This window comes from Camellia sinensis, chromosome 5, assembly GCF_055761805.1.
Source record: "Camellia sinensis isolate YWXY chromosome 5, ASM5576180v1, whole genome shotgun sequence".
Classification (NCBI taxonomy): domain Eukaryota; kingdom Viridiplantae; phylum Streptophyta; class Magnoliopsida; order Ericales; family Theaceae; genus Camellia; species Camellia sinensis.
Genome location: NC_138965.1, coordinates 130,990,335 through 131,004,925, shown reverse-complemented (window position 1 = coordinate 131,004,925; position 14,591 = coordinate 130,990,335). Strand labels below are relative to the sequence as shown.

At 38.1% G+C, this 14,591-nt stretch overlaps 1 long non-coding RNA gene across 1 annotated transcript; it reads left to right on the top strand.

Moving 5' to 3' along the window:
- Positions 1 to 13,230: 13,230 nt before the first annotated feature.
- Positions 13,231 to 14,016, top strand: LOC114303307 (uncharacterized). Its single transcript, XR_014328872.1, has 3 exons — positions 13,231 to 13,537; positions 13,627 to 13,719; positions 13,804 to 14,016. It is a non-coding gene; the product is annotated as an uncharacterized LOC114303307 (long non-coding RNA).
- Positions 14,017 to 14,591: the final 575 nt, after the last annotated feature.

Here is a 14,591-nt window from a genome sequence, read left to right as displayed (position 1 = left end):
GGACTTTGTAAACCGGTATTCGGAATATGGTTGTGACTGCCTATGTAGCCCTTAATCCTGTCTCTGGTTTGTTGTAGCCATCATCACCTCGGCCTCGCTTCGGCGAGCCACTTTTCTTCTCTTGTTTTGACACCTTTGTGCCCGGCGTGTCCTCCTCGGCCCTGGCATACTTTTCTATCCTGGCCATAAGCTTCTCCATGCTTTTCGGCAATGTCTTTTCCAGTGATTTTTGAAGTAGGTAGTCATCTTTCAGGCCATTTTTACATGACACAACCGCCACCTCTTGGTTGCATTCTGGTATTCGGTTGAATACCTCATAATACCTTTTGGCATAGGCCCTAAGGTTTTCGTCCTCGCTGATTTTCAAGGCCATCAGGGCATCCACCCTCAATGGTTGTAACTTGTTTGTCACGAACCTGGCCATAAAAATCTCGGCCAGGCCTTCCCAGATTTTCACAATTCCTGTCGGCAACTTGTGAAACCAGTCCGATGCAATTTCTCTGAAGGATGAGCGGAACACCTTGCAAAACAATGGCTCGTTCTAGGTGTACAACGCCATCGAGTTCAGGTACAAACCGACGTGAAAGTTGGGGTCTGATTTACCGTCGTAGATCTGTAATCTAGGCATGCTAAACCTCTTCGGGGCTTCAAATTTGTCCAATTCTACTAAGAACGGCGTTCTCGGCTTGACCGGGGACATTACCTCGGCATCTTGTTGCTTCCTCTATAGGTAATCCCTTAGATCCTCCTTGGTCCATCCAGGAGCTCGGCTATCTCTTTACTTCAGCCTTTTCGGTGCACTACTCCCAGTTTCATTGTGAGTCCTCTTGGACCTTTCTCCATTAGTTGCGTCGAAGCACAGCTCCTGCCTTTGAACATGCTGATGTTCTTTGGGGTCCGCTTCCTTGGTGCGATGCGTCCTCCTAGATTCTTTCCTTCTTGACTCTCCTCGCCCGACCTCCCTGGAAGGCCGGTGAGAGTGTTTTTCAGTCCTGGTGTGTTGGGGGATTGTAGGGACTGTTTTCTGCCCATCTTTTCGGGCATCTTTTTTGGCCCCTGGAATCGGCGAATCTTGTAACGGGAATGGTGGCTGCATGACATTGTTCTGCATCATGAAGTTGACGACCGTTTGCAGGTCTGCCAATTTGTTCGCCATACCTTTCATCTCTTTGTCCCTCCGCAGGCATCTTTCTTTCCATACCTGGAGGTCGTCCTCGTTATAATACCTACTTCGGTCTGATTTCTTTGACGTGTCGCCCTCCTGGCCGACGTCCTTTTCTCCGTGAGTCTTATCACAAGTCTATTTGTTGCAGTTGTCTTCTTCGACGTCATGGTCAACAGGTTTCCCACTCCCATTAGGAGTGTCGTCCTCAACCTTCTCTTTCTGTCAGTTATTGGCCATCTATTCTCCTTTCTTTCCCACAAACGACGCCAAATTGTGTGTGTCAATTTCTGACCACACTGCCAAACTAGTACTTAGCTGGAGAGCACCGGCAGAATAGATTAAACTTGAACGACCTGTCACAGAAAGAAGAGATTCCGGCGATGGTTCGTCCACCCGGGGGCACTCCGATGATCAAGTTAGTTATCTCTCAAAGATAGCGAAAGTGCTTAACTCACTATTCAGAATACAAAAAGCGTACCTTAGACCCATGGAGGTGCCTCTCTTTTATAGCCAACACTTACCTAATTCCAATAGAAGCCTAGCTTTAATGGACTTAGGATTACTGCTAATCTTGGACTCCCAGTAGGATTGGGATAAACTCTCTAAGAGTCATATCTTTACCCAAACTGAAGTCTTCTCCCATTCTAGGACTCTTGTCCCTTATCCGCTTATCCTAGATTTTGGTATTCTCGTAGATAACCTCGGCCTAGTGTAGACGTGCCCGAACGTCCCGTGAAAATCCCATTTTGTTCATTGGGCTCACTACAGTTCGGATTCAATGTCACGGCTCTGAATCTAATCTCACAAAGTGCAATGCAAGATCGATAAATCACCAAAGATTTCAAATCTGGCAAATCGTTTTGAAAAATTGATTTTTAGAAAGAAGTGCCAAACATGGACTGCTTTGCCAGATACAGAGTCGCCACCTAAATATTTTACTTTGGGGGGATTTAAGAAACCCTGACTCGTGCCTAAGGCCATGTGTCCGTCATCACCAAAGTTGCCTCGGCTCGGGAACTTGGGTACGAGAGGGGAAGGTCATGCAATGACCACCCTCGCTCGCCCGATCAAAGATCGGCCTTTGCTAACATGATATCTTGTTTTTGAAAACACATGTGCTCTTATTCTGGTTATTAACCTAGAATTACTATGTGATGCGCACAGCATACAAGTATAGACTGGATCGCCTAAGTTGGAACAAAACATCTCATGTTTGTTTTTAAAAGCGGTTTGCTACTCGCAAGTAGGCTAAAATACGAATTTTGCTACCCTCAAGTGGGCTTTAAAAAACACGGTGATTTGCCACTCTCAAGTGGGCTTAAAACTCATAATCAATGAATTGTTCCAATTCAAGTAACTCAACCTTCACCCACAGGCATTTAGACAGTTATATCACTTAAGCAGTTAGCCTCATGGCAAGCATGCTATCATGACAGTCACTCACACACATGCAAGGATGCTAAAGCATAAACACTTACCGAGTACTCCGAGCCTAAACAAAAGCTATGTTAGAAATCAATGCATGATCCTAGCTATGTCAAGAATGCCTAATGCAACACATACAAAATGCAACTAAGATAGGCTCGACTATTCTAAAATGTCATGTGAAATGCAATTTGATACACGTATTCAAACAAGAATTGAAATACAATGAAGTTAGTATGATGTGCCGAGCCCGGTGCATGCAAGACAAATGAATGGATGCAAACATGCGAGCATAAGGATGCTAATTGAAACATGCACTAAAACTAACCATCGTAAGCTGGTAAATAAAAGGGAGAAAGAAATGGGGGTTGGAAGACATGCATCACACACACGCACACTTATTTACAACAGTTGTGCCCTCTCGACGGAGGGTCCGAATGAATAATACAGAACCAACTAGCTAATTTCAGCTAATCTAATTAAACTAGTTATTACACAACATAATGAATAACAAGCTGCAACTAATTATTACACAACTCTAACTAATTAACAAATTAACTAAGTTAGCAATTGAATAAGCATATAAACTATATGATGTAGGCTACCTCAGCTCTACTTTGGATGACAAAGGATGCATGCATGCTCGAGTCGCCTTGTTCAGAAATCCCTCGCGACGCCCCAATTTGCCTCTGTTTGCAATTGATCTCAGAAACTTGCACCAAGCTCCAGAGAGATGAAACTCCACCTTGGGAATCTGTAGGGATGCTGCCGACCAGTTATTGGCCTTGGAGACCACCTGCCGACCACTTTTTGTGGTGAAAACCATAAAAAGTGGTCGGCCAGCCACTTTATTTGGTCGGTCGACCAGTTTTTGCTGCTGGTTTCTGGTTTGCTGCAACAGAGAGCAAGAAACGGGCATGACAAAGTATTTGCAACACATGTATGCACAACCATCCTCCCCATCATTACATGAGCTCAAGGGAGTATAGTTCTCGATCCTCGGGCCATCAATCGCGCATCTCGATGCATGATGGCCGAGGAGCTGAATTGCGCAACTCAATATGAAATGAATGCACATATGAACACGTAAAGCCTAAAACTCCATCATGTATAGTCAAGAGTGTCGGCGACCGGGAATTGAGGTATATTTCATCACTTCGAGTATGAAACGCCCATCGTTTCCCGTGTTTGGGTTAACTCCTATCCCAAACACAATGCAGCAAACAAGGCATGCACAATGCGACTTCAAGTTTGCAACCTAATGCGATACAACTTAGACATGCAAACATGCAAGGGATGGACATACAAACATGCAACTAGCATACACAATGCTATGAATTACATGGCATACACAATGCTCCTGACGCTTGCATACACAATGCATATGGTAACTAACATACATAATGTGATGAAAATGGCATGCACAAGTGTAATGATCAATCATGCAACACCATGGCATACTCAATGCTATGAACCACATGGCATACTCAATGCATAATGGACTTAAACCAAGATGGATAGGCCTCAGCCATGTCCAAATCAGTGGCCAATGGTGATGAAACCAAGGCAATAAAACACATACAAGCATGCACAATGCAAGGGCCCAAGCCTAAGGCACAAAACACAACTTTCCAAAAGCATTGAAAGGATGCAACATGGAGTACAATGGCATATGTTCTAGCACTGAAATGGCATGCAAGATGACTTAGAATCATGCAAAACAACTCATGTAATGCATGTTGAAAGGCTCAAGCATCAAAAGCTAAAGAAGCATATTACACTAGAGGCATGCAATGCGAGCATCATTTGACCAAGGGGCCTCAAAACAGAGCTAAGACAACCCAAAATATGAACAAAATCATGTTGGAGCATGGCCAAAATATGCTAGAATGGTGAGCCAAAACATCATGCATTCAAAGCTAGTGAACAAGATTTACACTACAAGCATATGAAGCATGCAAGAGGCTATTAAACCAGCCATAAAAAGAGCCATGACATACCAAATAATGACCAAAAATCCACTGAAATGGAGCTAATACATGCTAGATTGACATGCTATTTTGATGAGCCACAAATTGGATTACACTACACATATGAGAAGCATGCCAAGGGTGACCAAACCAACCATGGATAGAGTCTAGGCAGGCCCTAAAAGTCACAAAAAAGTGCCTGAACCAAGCCTTGAAAGTATGAAGATGCATGCTCCTTTGATGGGCCAAAAATGCAAGCAAACAAAACAAGAAGAGAGGGGATCACCCCCCTCTGATTTGGGGCCTCAAAACCACATGCCTACCACTAAAAATTCATTGGATTTTAGTGGCTAAAAGGCCAAGCAAAGACCAACCCAAAGGCCTTAAGGCATGGTACAAAACAAGACTAAACAAGGCGTGCAAGAGGGTAGAAGACCCTCAACACCCAAGAGGCCTTAAACAAACATCACAAGAACCTTAAAAAAAGACTTTTTTCAGTTGGAAGCTAAACCCAAATAAGCATGCAAATGGGACCAAGAGAGCAACCAAAACAAAGCTTAAAAGGGAGAAAAGAGGTTACCCTTGAAGCACTGTAACAACAGCTTCTTTCTCAGCCAAAAACCAACCTTTTAACCCCCAAATATGTCCTCCAAGAACCTCAGCTCAATGATGGGAGTGTGTGGTTAAGAGGTGTGGTGCAAAAGTGAGGAACAACACACTTTTTAGGTCCCAAATATAGAGATATAGAGGGAGATATATGCTTGTGCCTTAGGAAATTTTTCTGAACCTGTGGAATGGAGAGGGAGACCCTCTCTTATAGAAAAACCAAGGTTCAAGCTTCTTAGAGAAGCTAAACTTGGATGCAATCCCTCCTTACACGTGTATGGAGGATACAGTCTGTGCTCTCTAGCTAGCACAACTGGCATCCATTCAGTCTGACAAAACATAAGGAAAGCTGCCGACCAGAAAAGGTGGTCGACCTGCTACTTTTAGTGGTCGGCCGACCACCCAAAGTGGTCTCCCAGGCAAAAAAGTGGTCGGTAGGAGGAATTGGTGGTCTCCACACTGAAAGCAAGCCAATGGTGTGGTGGGAGACCAACAAATGTGGCCCAAAGACCAAGAAAACCAGTTTCCCGACCAGAAAATCGGCTGGCGGGAAGAAAAGTAGTCTCCAAGGAGAAAAACTGGTCTCCCACCCTTGTACTACCTTCCAAACAAGGGAAACAAGGTTTGTGCCAAAACAAACCAACGCGGATGCAAAACGAGAGTTCGGGAGGCAAAGCACGCAGCCGGGAGCCTCGAAAACTGGTTGTTGAGCACCAAAAGTGGTATGCAACCACAAAAGTAGTCTCCCGGACCACAGTGTCCCTCTAGACAGAGGAAACAAGGTGTGGTCCAAAAACCAAGCCAAACGGATAATGTTAAGCGGTCCCGAGACAAGGCGCCCGACCAAAGGCTCCAAAAATCGAAAACTGATCTCCAAACGGGAAAAGTGGTGTACGACCGCAAAGAGTGGTCTACGACCACAAAGAGATGGTCTAGAAGACCTCTCCCTCCCTCCAGGAAGAGAAACAAGGTTCAGTTCGCAGACCGAGCCAAAGCACAACGAGTTCGGAGACCCGGAGGCAAGGCTCTCAGCCAAAACTCCGAAGCTCGAAACGAGCACAACATGTACTATCACCGAGCGCTCAATCGGTGACGTCTGAGTCTTAAGGTCGGTCAAAAATGGGGTGTCTACACCTAGTCGAGATCATCTCGGCATCATAACCAGGACACATGGCACCCTGGCTGGCACTTCGGTGACACCTCGGCTACGTGTCGTCATTCAAAATTTATGTCCCCACATATATATATATATATATGTATGTATGTATGTATTTTTAGGCCACATAATAGCTGATCAAAAACAAAAATGTAATAACGCATGGTCCTAACTTTGTCGGTTCCCGTAGCCGACAATATTTTGAGAGAGAGAGCAAACCCAGTCACGAGTTTTAACCACAATATCTTATTCTTGAACCGAACAAATCATAATTTTTTTTTTTTTTATGAATTTTTTGCATGAACATATAAATGCATGCAAAATTATTTTGCAAACAACTTATTATCATTATACTCACACTACAACAAAAAGAGTCTTTGGAGACGAAAACTAATGACGAAAATAAATTTTGTCACGAAAAACGTACCTTTAGTGAAGAAAATAATATTTCGTCTCCAAATGTACTATTTTTAGAGAGAAAAATAAAATTTCGTCACTAATCTACATAGATAATAAAAAAATTAGGTGACGAAATTTTTTTTCGTCATTATTTTTATTTTTTTTTGTCACTAAATATTTTTCTGCTTTTTTTTTAATGGTGCCAAATTTTTGAGATTTTTAGTGAGAAAACAATTTGTCACCAATTATAAAATTATTAATGACGAATATATTTTCGTCACCAATAATTTTTAATATTTTTATATCATTTGTTGAGAAACCAATTTCCTTGTCAATAATAATTCTATCACCGATTTCGGAGGGAAAATTGGGCGGCAAAAGAAACCCCAAAATAGGCTCTACTAATTTTTTCTTTTGGCTTCTGGAACATCAGATTTGTAAGCTGCAAAACCTAGTAGAAGAGAGGGAGAAGAGAGAGGGTTCGAAGGAAAGCAACTTCGACTTCGAACGGTGCTCTCCATTCGGCGGTGGCGACGATTGACTGTCCCATTCTTGAGGTATGTTCGGATTCCCCCCCCTCTCTCTCTCTCTCTCCCTCCCTCTCTCTCTCTTTTACAATCACTCCATTGTTTAAATTTCCTCTTCAAAATTCCCAAACACGCCCCATGCTTTACAAACCCTTTCTCAATTTCTGATTTGATACTCGAATTTCATTATCTCAGAATATTTGTTTGGCTCTGTCATATATGTGTTTGCTATTTTTTATTAGGGTTTTATAACTGTTCTTTTGGATTCACATGTCTTGATTTTGTTCTTGTTGGATTGATTTGTGCTATTAGGGGCTTGTGAAAGCCAAATATAAAAGTCCTTTTAATGAAATTTGTCCCTGGCAATCTTGGCTTGATTTGGGTTGTGGATTGTGATTTGGTCACCAAACATTATTTGATGTAAATTGAACTTGAAGTTTTCGATGCTGTTTAATTCTTTTTTAGTAATAAAATTTCAGAAAAATTGTCTCTTTTCTATGTGGTTTATTTTTTTCTTGTATTTTTCTTATTCCATACATTTTTGTGCATTAGTATACTTAATAAATATCTTAAATTTTGACTTGAGGGGTTGCATCCCTGAAGTTACCTGGAAGAAGAAATATAAAACTTGAAATGTCAATCCATATATATATATGGGAAAATGAGTAGCATACCAGTTCAAATTGACCCAATTGCTAAGTCATATGTGACATTTGGGTGTATAAATGCAGTGGTGAATGACAGCAAATTCATGGAACGGTTTGACAAATTGTTGGTAAAATAATAATTTTGTTGATATTTCAAGGTCATTGAATCAGGCCAAAACATTCATATTCGATCTGAATTTTAGGTGAATTCTATTGGTCTCCGAACGAAAAAATATATTGTATTTGAAAACATATTAACAACTTAATTTCAAAGTTTAAATAAATCCGTTTTGAGTAACGTTTCTCTAGAATATATTCTAACTTTTATTTTTCACAGTTTCTTACTTTATGTAATCTTAGCTTGATTTGAAGCATGAATTGTGACTTACACCAAGCATTGTTTGTTATAAATTGAAATTTAAGATTTTACAACTATTAAGTTCTTTTTCAGTAATAAAATTTAGAAAAATTATTCACTTTTTCATATTGTTCTTATTTTCTTTGTCTTGCTAGTTCGTAAATATTTTAAATTTGACTTTGAGGGCTTGCATTGGCTTTAGGGTAAGGTTCAAACTTGGAAATGGAAGATTTTTTTGAAACAAGTTTCAAGGAAAATAATTTTTCGTCTTTTGCTGGCAACTAAGCATTTGAAAATCAGAAATTTAGATGAATTTCTCTGCTTTTTAACCCTAGCAAACGTGTATTGGTTAGTAAAAGTCAACCTATATACTAATAAATTTTTCAATCCTTTGAATGGTGAAGAAGGAGATCCTTGAAGTTGTCACCAGCTTGGTTTCAATGGACAATATGGTTTCTATTACATGTGACTAGGAACTTTCCGATGTACCTAAAAAAAAAATTACATGTGACTAGGAACCTCCTTTGTGGAAACGCACAGAACCTTTGTATCAATCTCTTTGAATCCTCTATTCCCAAAACACTGAGGACTCGATTGGGAATATATTTAGTGTAAAAGTTAAAAAATCATTATAAATTATTATATTTTTTGTGTGCATCTTTTTGTAAAAAGTCAATTAAAATAGTCAATTTTCAAACCACTACTGATAATTGTTGAAACATATTATGAGATTTTTATATTTTAAAATTCTCACATAATCCAATAAAAGTGACTATTTTTGGATGGAGAGATTTATGAACAGAGAATCCTTAACTCTTATCCTGATAATTGTTTAAACATGTCACGAGATTTTTATATTTTAAAATTCTCACTTGATCCAATAAAAGTGAGTACTTTGGGACGGAGAGATTTATGAACAAAGAATTCTTAACTCCTATCCATTAGTCTTCGTTTAAGAAATTGGCCGAAATAGCCACTTGGTAATTGCTCATGATCGCCACGTGGTTAATTTTCGTTAACTTCTTAATAACTGGGTGAATATGTAGCAGACTTTGTTATCATAATTAAAAGGCTAAAGAAAAAAATAGGACTTGATATAAAATACCAATATCACAAGTGAATTTACCCATTTTTAAAGTTATAATATGTTTCTGGTAACATAGTATGTATATATTAAAAACTTGTCTTTTTACTTTATTTTAAAACTCTTCAAGGCTGCTTCAAATTTGAAATCTTGCAAAGCTCAAAAGCCCATGTTCTTCCACAACCATATATCAACAATAATGATTTTTTTTTATTGATAAGTGAAGTTAATTAAAAAAAAAAAAAAACGCAATAAATCATCAGAGGAGTTGATCATAAAACGTTTAAGTAATATTTGAAGGTTCAACTTGTTACACTTTGTCTCTCAGGTTATGATTATTTAGATTCAAATTGTTATAAGCGTATGAGTTTGTGAGCGATACAGCAGTCAGCTGCAGCTGCTGTAGTATTAGCTACTCTGTCTGTGGACTGTGATCTGGGCTGCAACTGGCTGCTGTTTGCTGCTGTGTCTGTGGACTTTGGCCTTGGCTGCAGCTGACTGCTGTGGCTGCTGCTGCTACTCTGCCTGTGGCTACACTGCTGCTCTGCCTTATCAAAAGATCCCATTGTTTAGAATTATGGAGCAACTTGATAGTTTAGAATTATGGGGCTGCTGCTGCTCTGCCTGAGCTGCTGCTGGTTTGCCTTATTGTTATAGGAGATAGAAGGTGACTCATTTGTAGGATAAATATAGCTTCCATATTCTTCATTCAACATATGATCATGGCCATGGCGTCTTTGTACTATTACTGCCACTGTTGTAAGGTTTCTTTGCATACTCACTACCATATCTAAGCTGTTTTTCAAAACAAAAAAATGAAAATAAGTGCATATTTATTCTATTTCAAATTCAAGTTTAGTTAAAAAGTAATAAAATTCTATACATCGATATAGCAAAAAATAAATAAAAATACAAATATGGTTAGGATGTCTATGAAAAAATATTTTTAGAATTTGCAATATTGCATAATGTATAACAATTAGAAAATCAAATGTAATATATGATTAATGCAAGACATAATTATGTTAAGCATCAATGATCATCAATCCTAATTGGATTTAAAATATATGCAATACAGGAACATCACCTCTTTTAAGAAGAGGATCTCTTGTCTTGATTTTTTTTCCATGGAAACCTTCACTACTCTACAATATGATTTAAAATTTTTGCGTGAAATATTAATTCAAGGGATTGGAACTTCCTTGTTATGAAATATTTGGAGTTAAAATATATGCATTACAATTCGAAACATTGGGATTATGTTTTTCTTCTTTTATTTAATGGTGAATAATTATATTGTCTATATTTTCTAATTAAAGTTGAATTATGTTATATAGTTGTAGAAAATGGTCGGAGGAAAAAGACAATGGCTGAAACCAGGTGATTTGAGAACTAAGAAGCTAACAGAATATGAGAAACAAAGAAATAAGCGAATCAAGAAGAACTATGAGGTAATGAACAATCTTGGAGTGAAGCATATTACAAATTCTTTGATGAGTGTGGTTCAGCCCAAATGTGCAAATGCAAAGGAAAAGAAAATTAGGGTTGAGGTAGATGATGATGATGAGTATAATCCGTCAGAGAGTGAGAACGATAGTGATAATGAGTCATTGGGTTCCTTTTATCGCAAGGTATTATATACATTATTTTATATTTGTGTGTGAACGTATCTTTTACTATTTAAATATCTTCTTCATATATCTTAAACATCATATCTTTTTTAAAATATATTTTAACTGTGTTAAATATCTTCTTTACTATTCGATTATGTTATTTCAGGAACAAGAGATGCCACCGGGGTTACATTTACAGCCTCATTCGAGGCCATTAACTCCCACCCCAGAAGAAGGGATGGATCCCCCACGTCAAGAGATTGGTACCCAACCCTTACCACCTCATAATGTGCAACCTGTGCATGAGGTGACTGCATCTAGTAGTGTCGGTAAGTTTGCAAAGTTGCTTATATTTAATTTAAGGTCTAACTTGCATTTGTTTACTTATTAACACAATTAACATTATGTCCTTACAGCATCACATGACAGACGTGGTCGTGGTCCAACACGCGGCATACAAACCCAACGCATTGTCCAGAAAAATGGAAAGATGTTGGTTCCTGTACCTGAACATTTCCGTGCGCCAGTGGGAGATCAAGCCTCTAAGTTGGCCTCCAAGATTGGCATAGAGGTTCGAACGCAATTACCAGACTTGAGCATTTGTAGGTGGAATAAGGTTCACGATGCTGATAAGAAGCCGATGATCCAACGCTTGGAGGTAATTATTGTCAAGTAAAAGAGGCATGACAGATGAAAATTGAAATTGAAATTGAAATTGAAATTACATGGTAATTATTGTGTGAAAGAAATACTCTCTTTGTTAGGGCATTTTTCACTTGATGAGTTGTGTGATGTAGCATGTTTGATGTAGCATGTAACTGCTGCATTTTACCAAGATTGATATAGCATGTAAGGGCATTTTATTGTGTGATGTAGCATGTAACTCTAGCATGTTTGATGGGCCATTTTTCACTTGATGAGTTGTGTGATGTAGTAGGCAACCTCATTTTCTGTCAACTGATAAGACTGCTGCATTTTACCAAGATTGAGTAGCTTTTTTTTAAATAAGAAAATTGCTCTCTGGGAATTTTAAGCATATGAGCAGTGGCAGCATCCAACAAATTGATTAGAGGAAGTGTTTTCTCAAAGTATAGTGAACCCTGAAAAAATAAATGCAATATGGCAATGTTTTGAGTGCTTACTGACATTATTGAATTAGGCAATGTTTGGCAGGAAAATGAATGGCACACCATAGTTTACGGGACACTCACATGCTAACGTAGAATTTTCATCATCAAAACATTACTTTAGGCAACAATTTTGTTTAATAATGCAATACTTTCTGGCCAACAACATGGTTTACTTATATAATATACATAATTTATTGTGCGTACATTATATTTTAGTTAAATATCTTTCAGTGACTTCATCAAAATGGAACCAAATTCTCACTGGTACTAACATTTTTTATTATTTTTATTTTAATGTGATGATGATTCCCCATTCACCAAAACTAATGTTTCTTTATTTCCTCCATGTGCAATTGCAGCTAAGGCACTATAAAAGATTTCAATCAACTAACCATTGTGTGTATTTGTGACTTATCTATATCTATTCAACAAAGCTTCCATGATGGTCTAGTTCTATGAACTAATAATGCACTCTAGGTCATACGAGGGAGGTGGGACTCATCATGTTCGTGTTGACATGAAAATTCTTGATATTTTATATAGTTTAATCCTATATATATATATATATATATATATATATGTGTGTGTAAGATTTGGGTTGTTTTTTGAGGTCATTTTACTTTAATTATTTAACTTTACTAATTTACTAACATCCAACCATATAACATCAGTTAAAAAACTAATTCCATCTTTGTTTATGTAGATTTCCTCAAAATAAATTACATGGTTGAGTTTGAACTCCCATATTGGGAATTTTTGTCATTAGTTGTTTGTTAGGCAAAACAGATCATATGAGACAGTTGAAGGATCATTCAATTTCGAATGAACAACTTGTGAATAGGGGGTCTTTCATGTTGAATCATCGAAATCATAGTGAACCCTCAAAATCATAACTCCATTGCCTAAACCTCCACAGGAGTAATACTAAATTTGCAGCGTACACAATCTGGCTGACTCCCAACAGCAAGTATACAACTCAGAGCTTATATGACTAACAAACAGCTCATTCAGTTATCAAGATAATCATCTTATTCTTCGAGAGCCACATATTCCTCTGTTAACCCATCTGTTGCAACTGTTATAATATATAATGCCTGCATATCTAGAAATTAAATTGCAACTGTTAACACATCTGTTGATGCAATCTTTTTTTCTTTGTTATTTAATCAGGCTCATTGCTGCTTGTCTGAAATTTAGGTTATTTAACTTATAAAAAAAATGATTTGATTTTGTAGGATCAGTTTGATCTACAAGGCAATCCGAGTGATGTAGCAAGGACTTTAAACACACAGTTTGGTCGGCGATTGAGTAGCTTCACCTATAGGTTGCACAAACAATACAAGCAACTTAAGGATGCAAGAGGGGAGGAGTACGCGAGAAGCCACCCACCTACAAGTGTTACTCTTAATCAATGGACATCTCTAATTGACAAGAAGTGGAATAGTAAAGAATTCATGGTATAATGTTTTATGTTAATTGTCAAAAATTTATTTTCTTCTTACTAATGTTAAGTTTTGTTGTTTATATTGGTGTTTCAATCGTGTAGGAACAATCACTAACTAATGTGAATAATAGGATGCAAATGAAAACAAAACATAGATGTGGATCAAAATCAATCCCGGTTAGGGTGCACAGCTCGGTGTGTTCTGCTATTTTATTTTATCAGATTAGTAGGCTTTGTTATTTAAATATTTGAAATAACATTCAAAAACAAATGAATCAGATAATTGCAAATGGAGAAGTTCCTGATTTGGCAAAGTTTTACAAGTCCATCCACTATAATTCGAACACACATGAATGGATTTCGTCGGAGAGCCAAGCTAATTATGTATGTACAAGGCAATGCATATTAATTTTGATAAAATTATTTATTTGCTTTGTAGGGTAGAATAACTAATAATTGTTCGATTTATTTTAAATTAACAGGAGAACATGATAAAGACGCAAGCCGAACACCTCTCGCAGACTGGTGTGATCCCTTTAAGCCAAGAGGAGTTGTCAGTTAAGGTGCTTAAGCCAAGGTCAGGTTATGTGAAAGGACTCGGCTTGAGGCCTTCTTCTTCTATGAAGACTATTGTTGCACCTGCTGAAAATAGTGACTATGTTCAACGCCTTGAGATGCAAATAGCACAGCAAAATGAACAAATTGCAAGGTTTCAAAAGTCAGAGAAGAAACAAAGCAAGAAGATACAAAGTATCATAGAGTGTTTGACGCAGAAAGGTATCACGGGAAGTTTTGAGAGTGGGGAAAGTTCAGATTCTGATGAACAAGCTTCTTGGTTAGTATATTATGTTTATATGTTAATTTAGTAGAACATTTCTTCTTTAACTAGGGTAGAATAAAAAACAACTTTTGACATTTAGGCACAAGGTCTCGGGAAAATAGTGAAGTATGCATCTAAAGGCCCGAAAAACATCACAAACACCTTGAGATTATCAGAAATTATCATGAACACTTTGGGAGGAATCAACATAAGTTGTGAAAACTTACAGAACAATCATAGGGCTCTC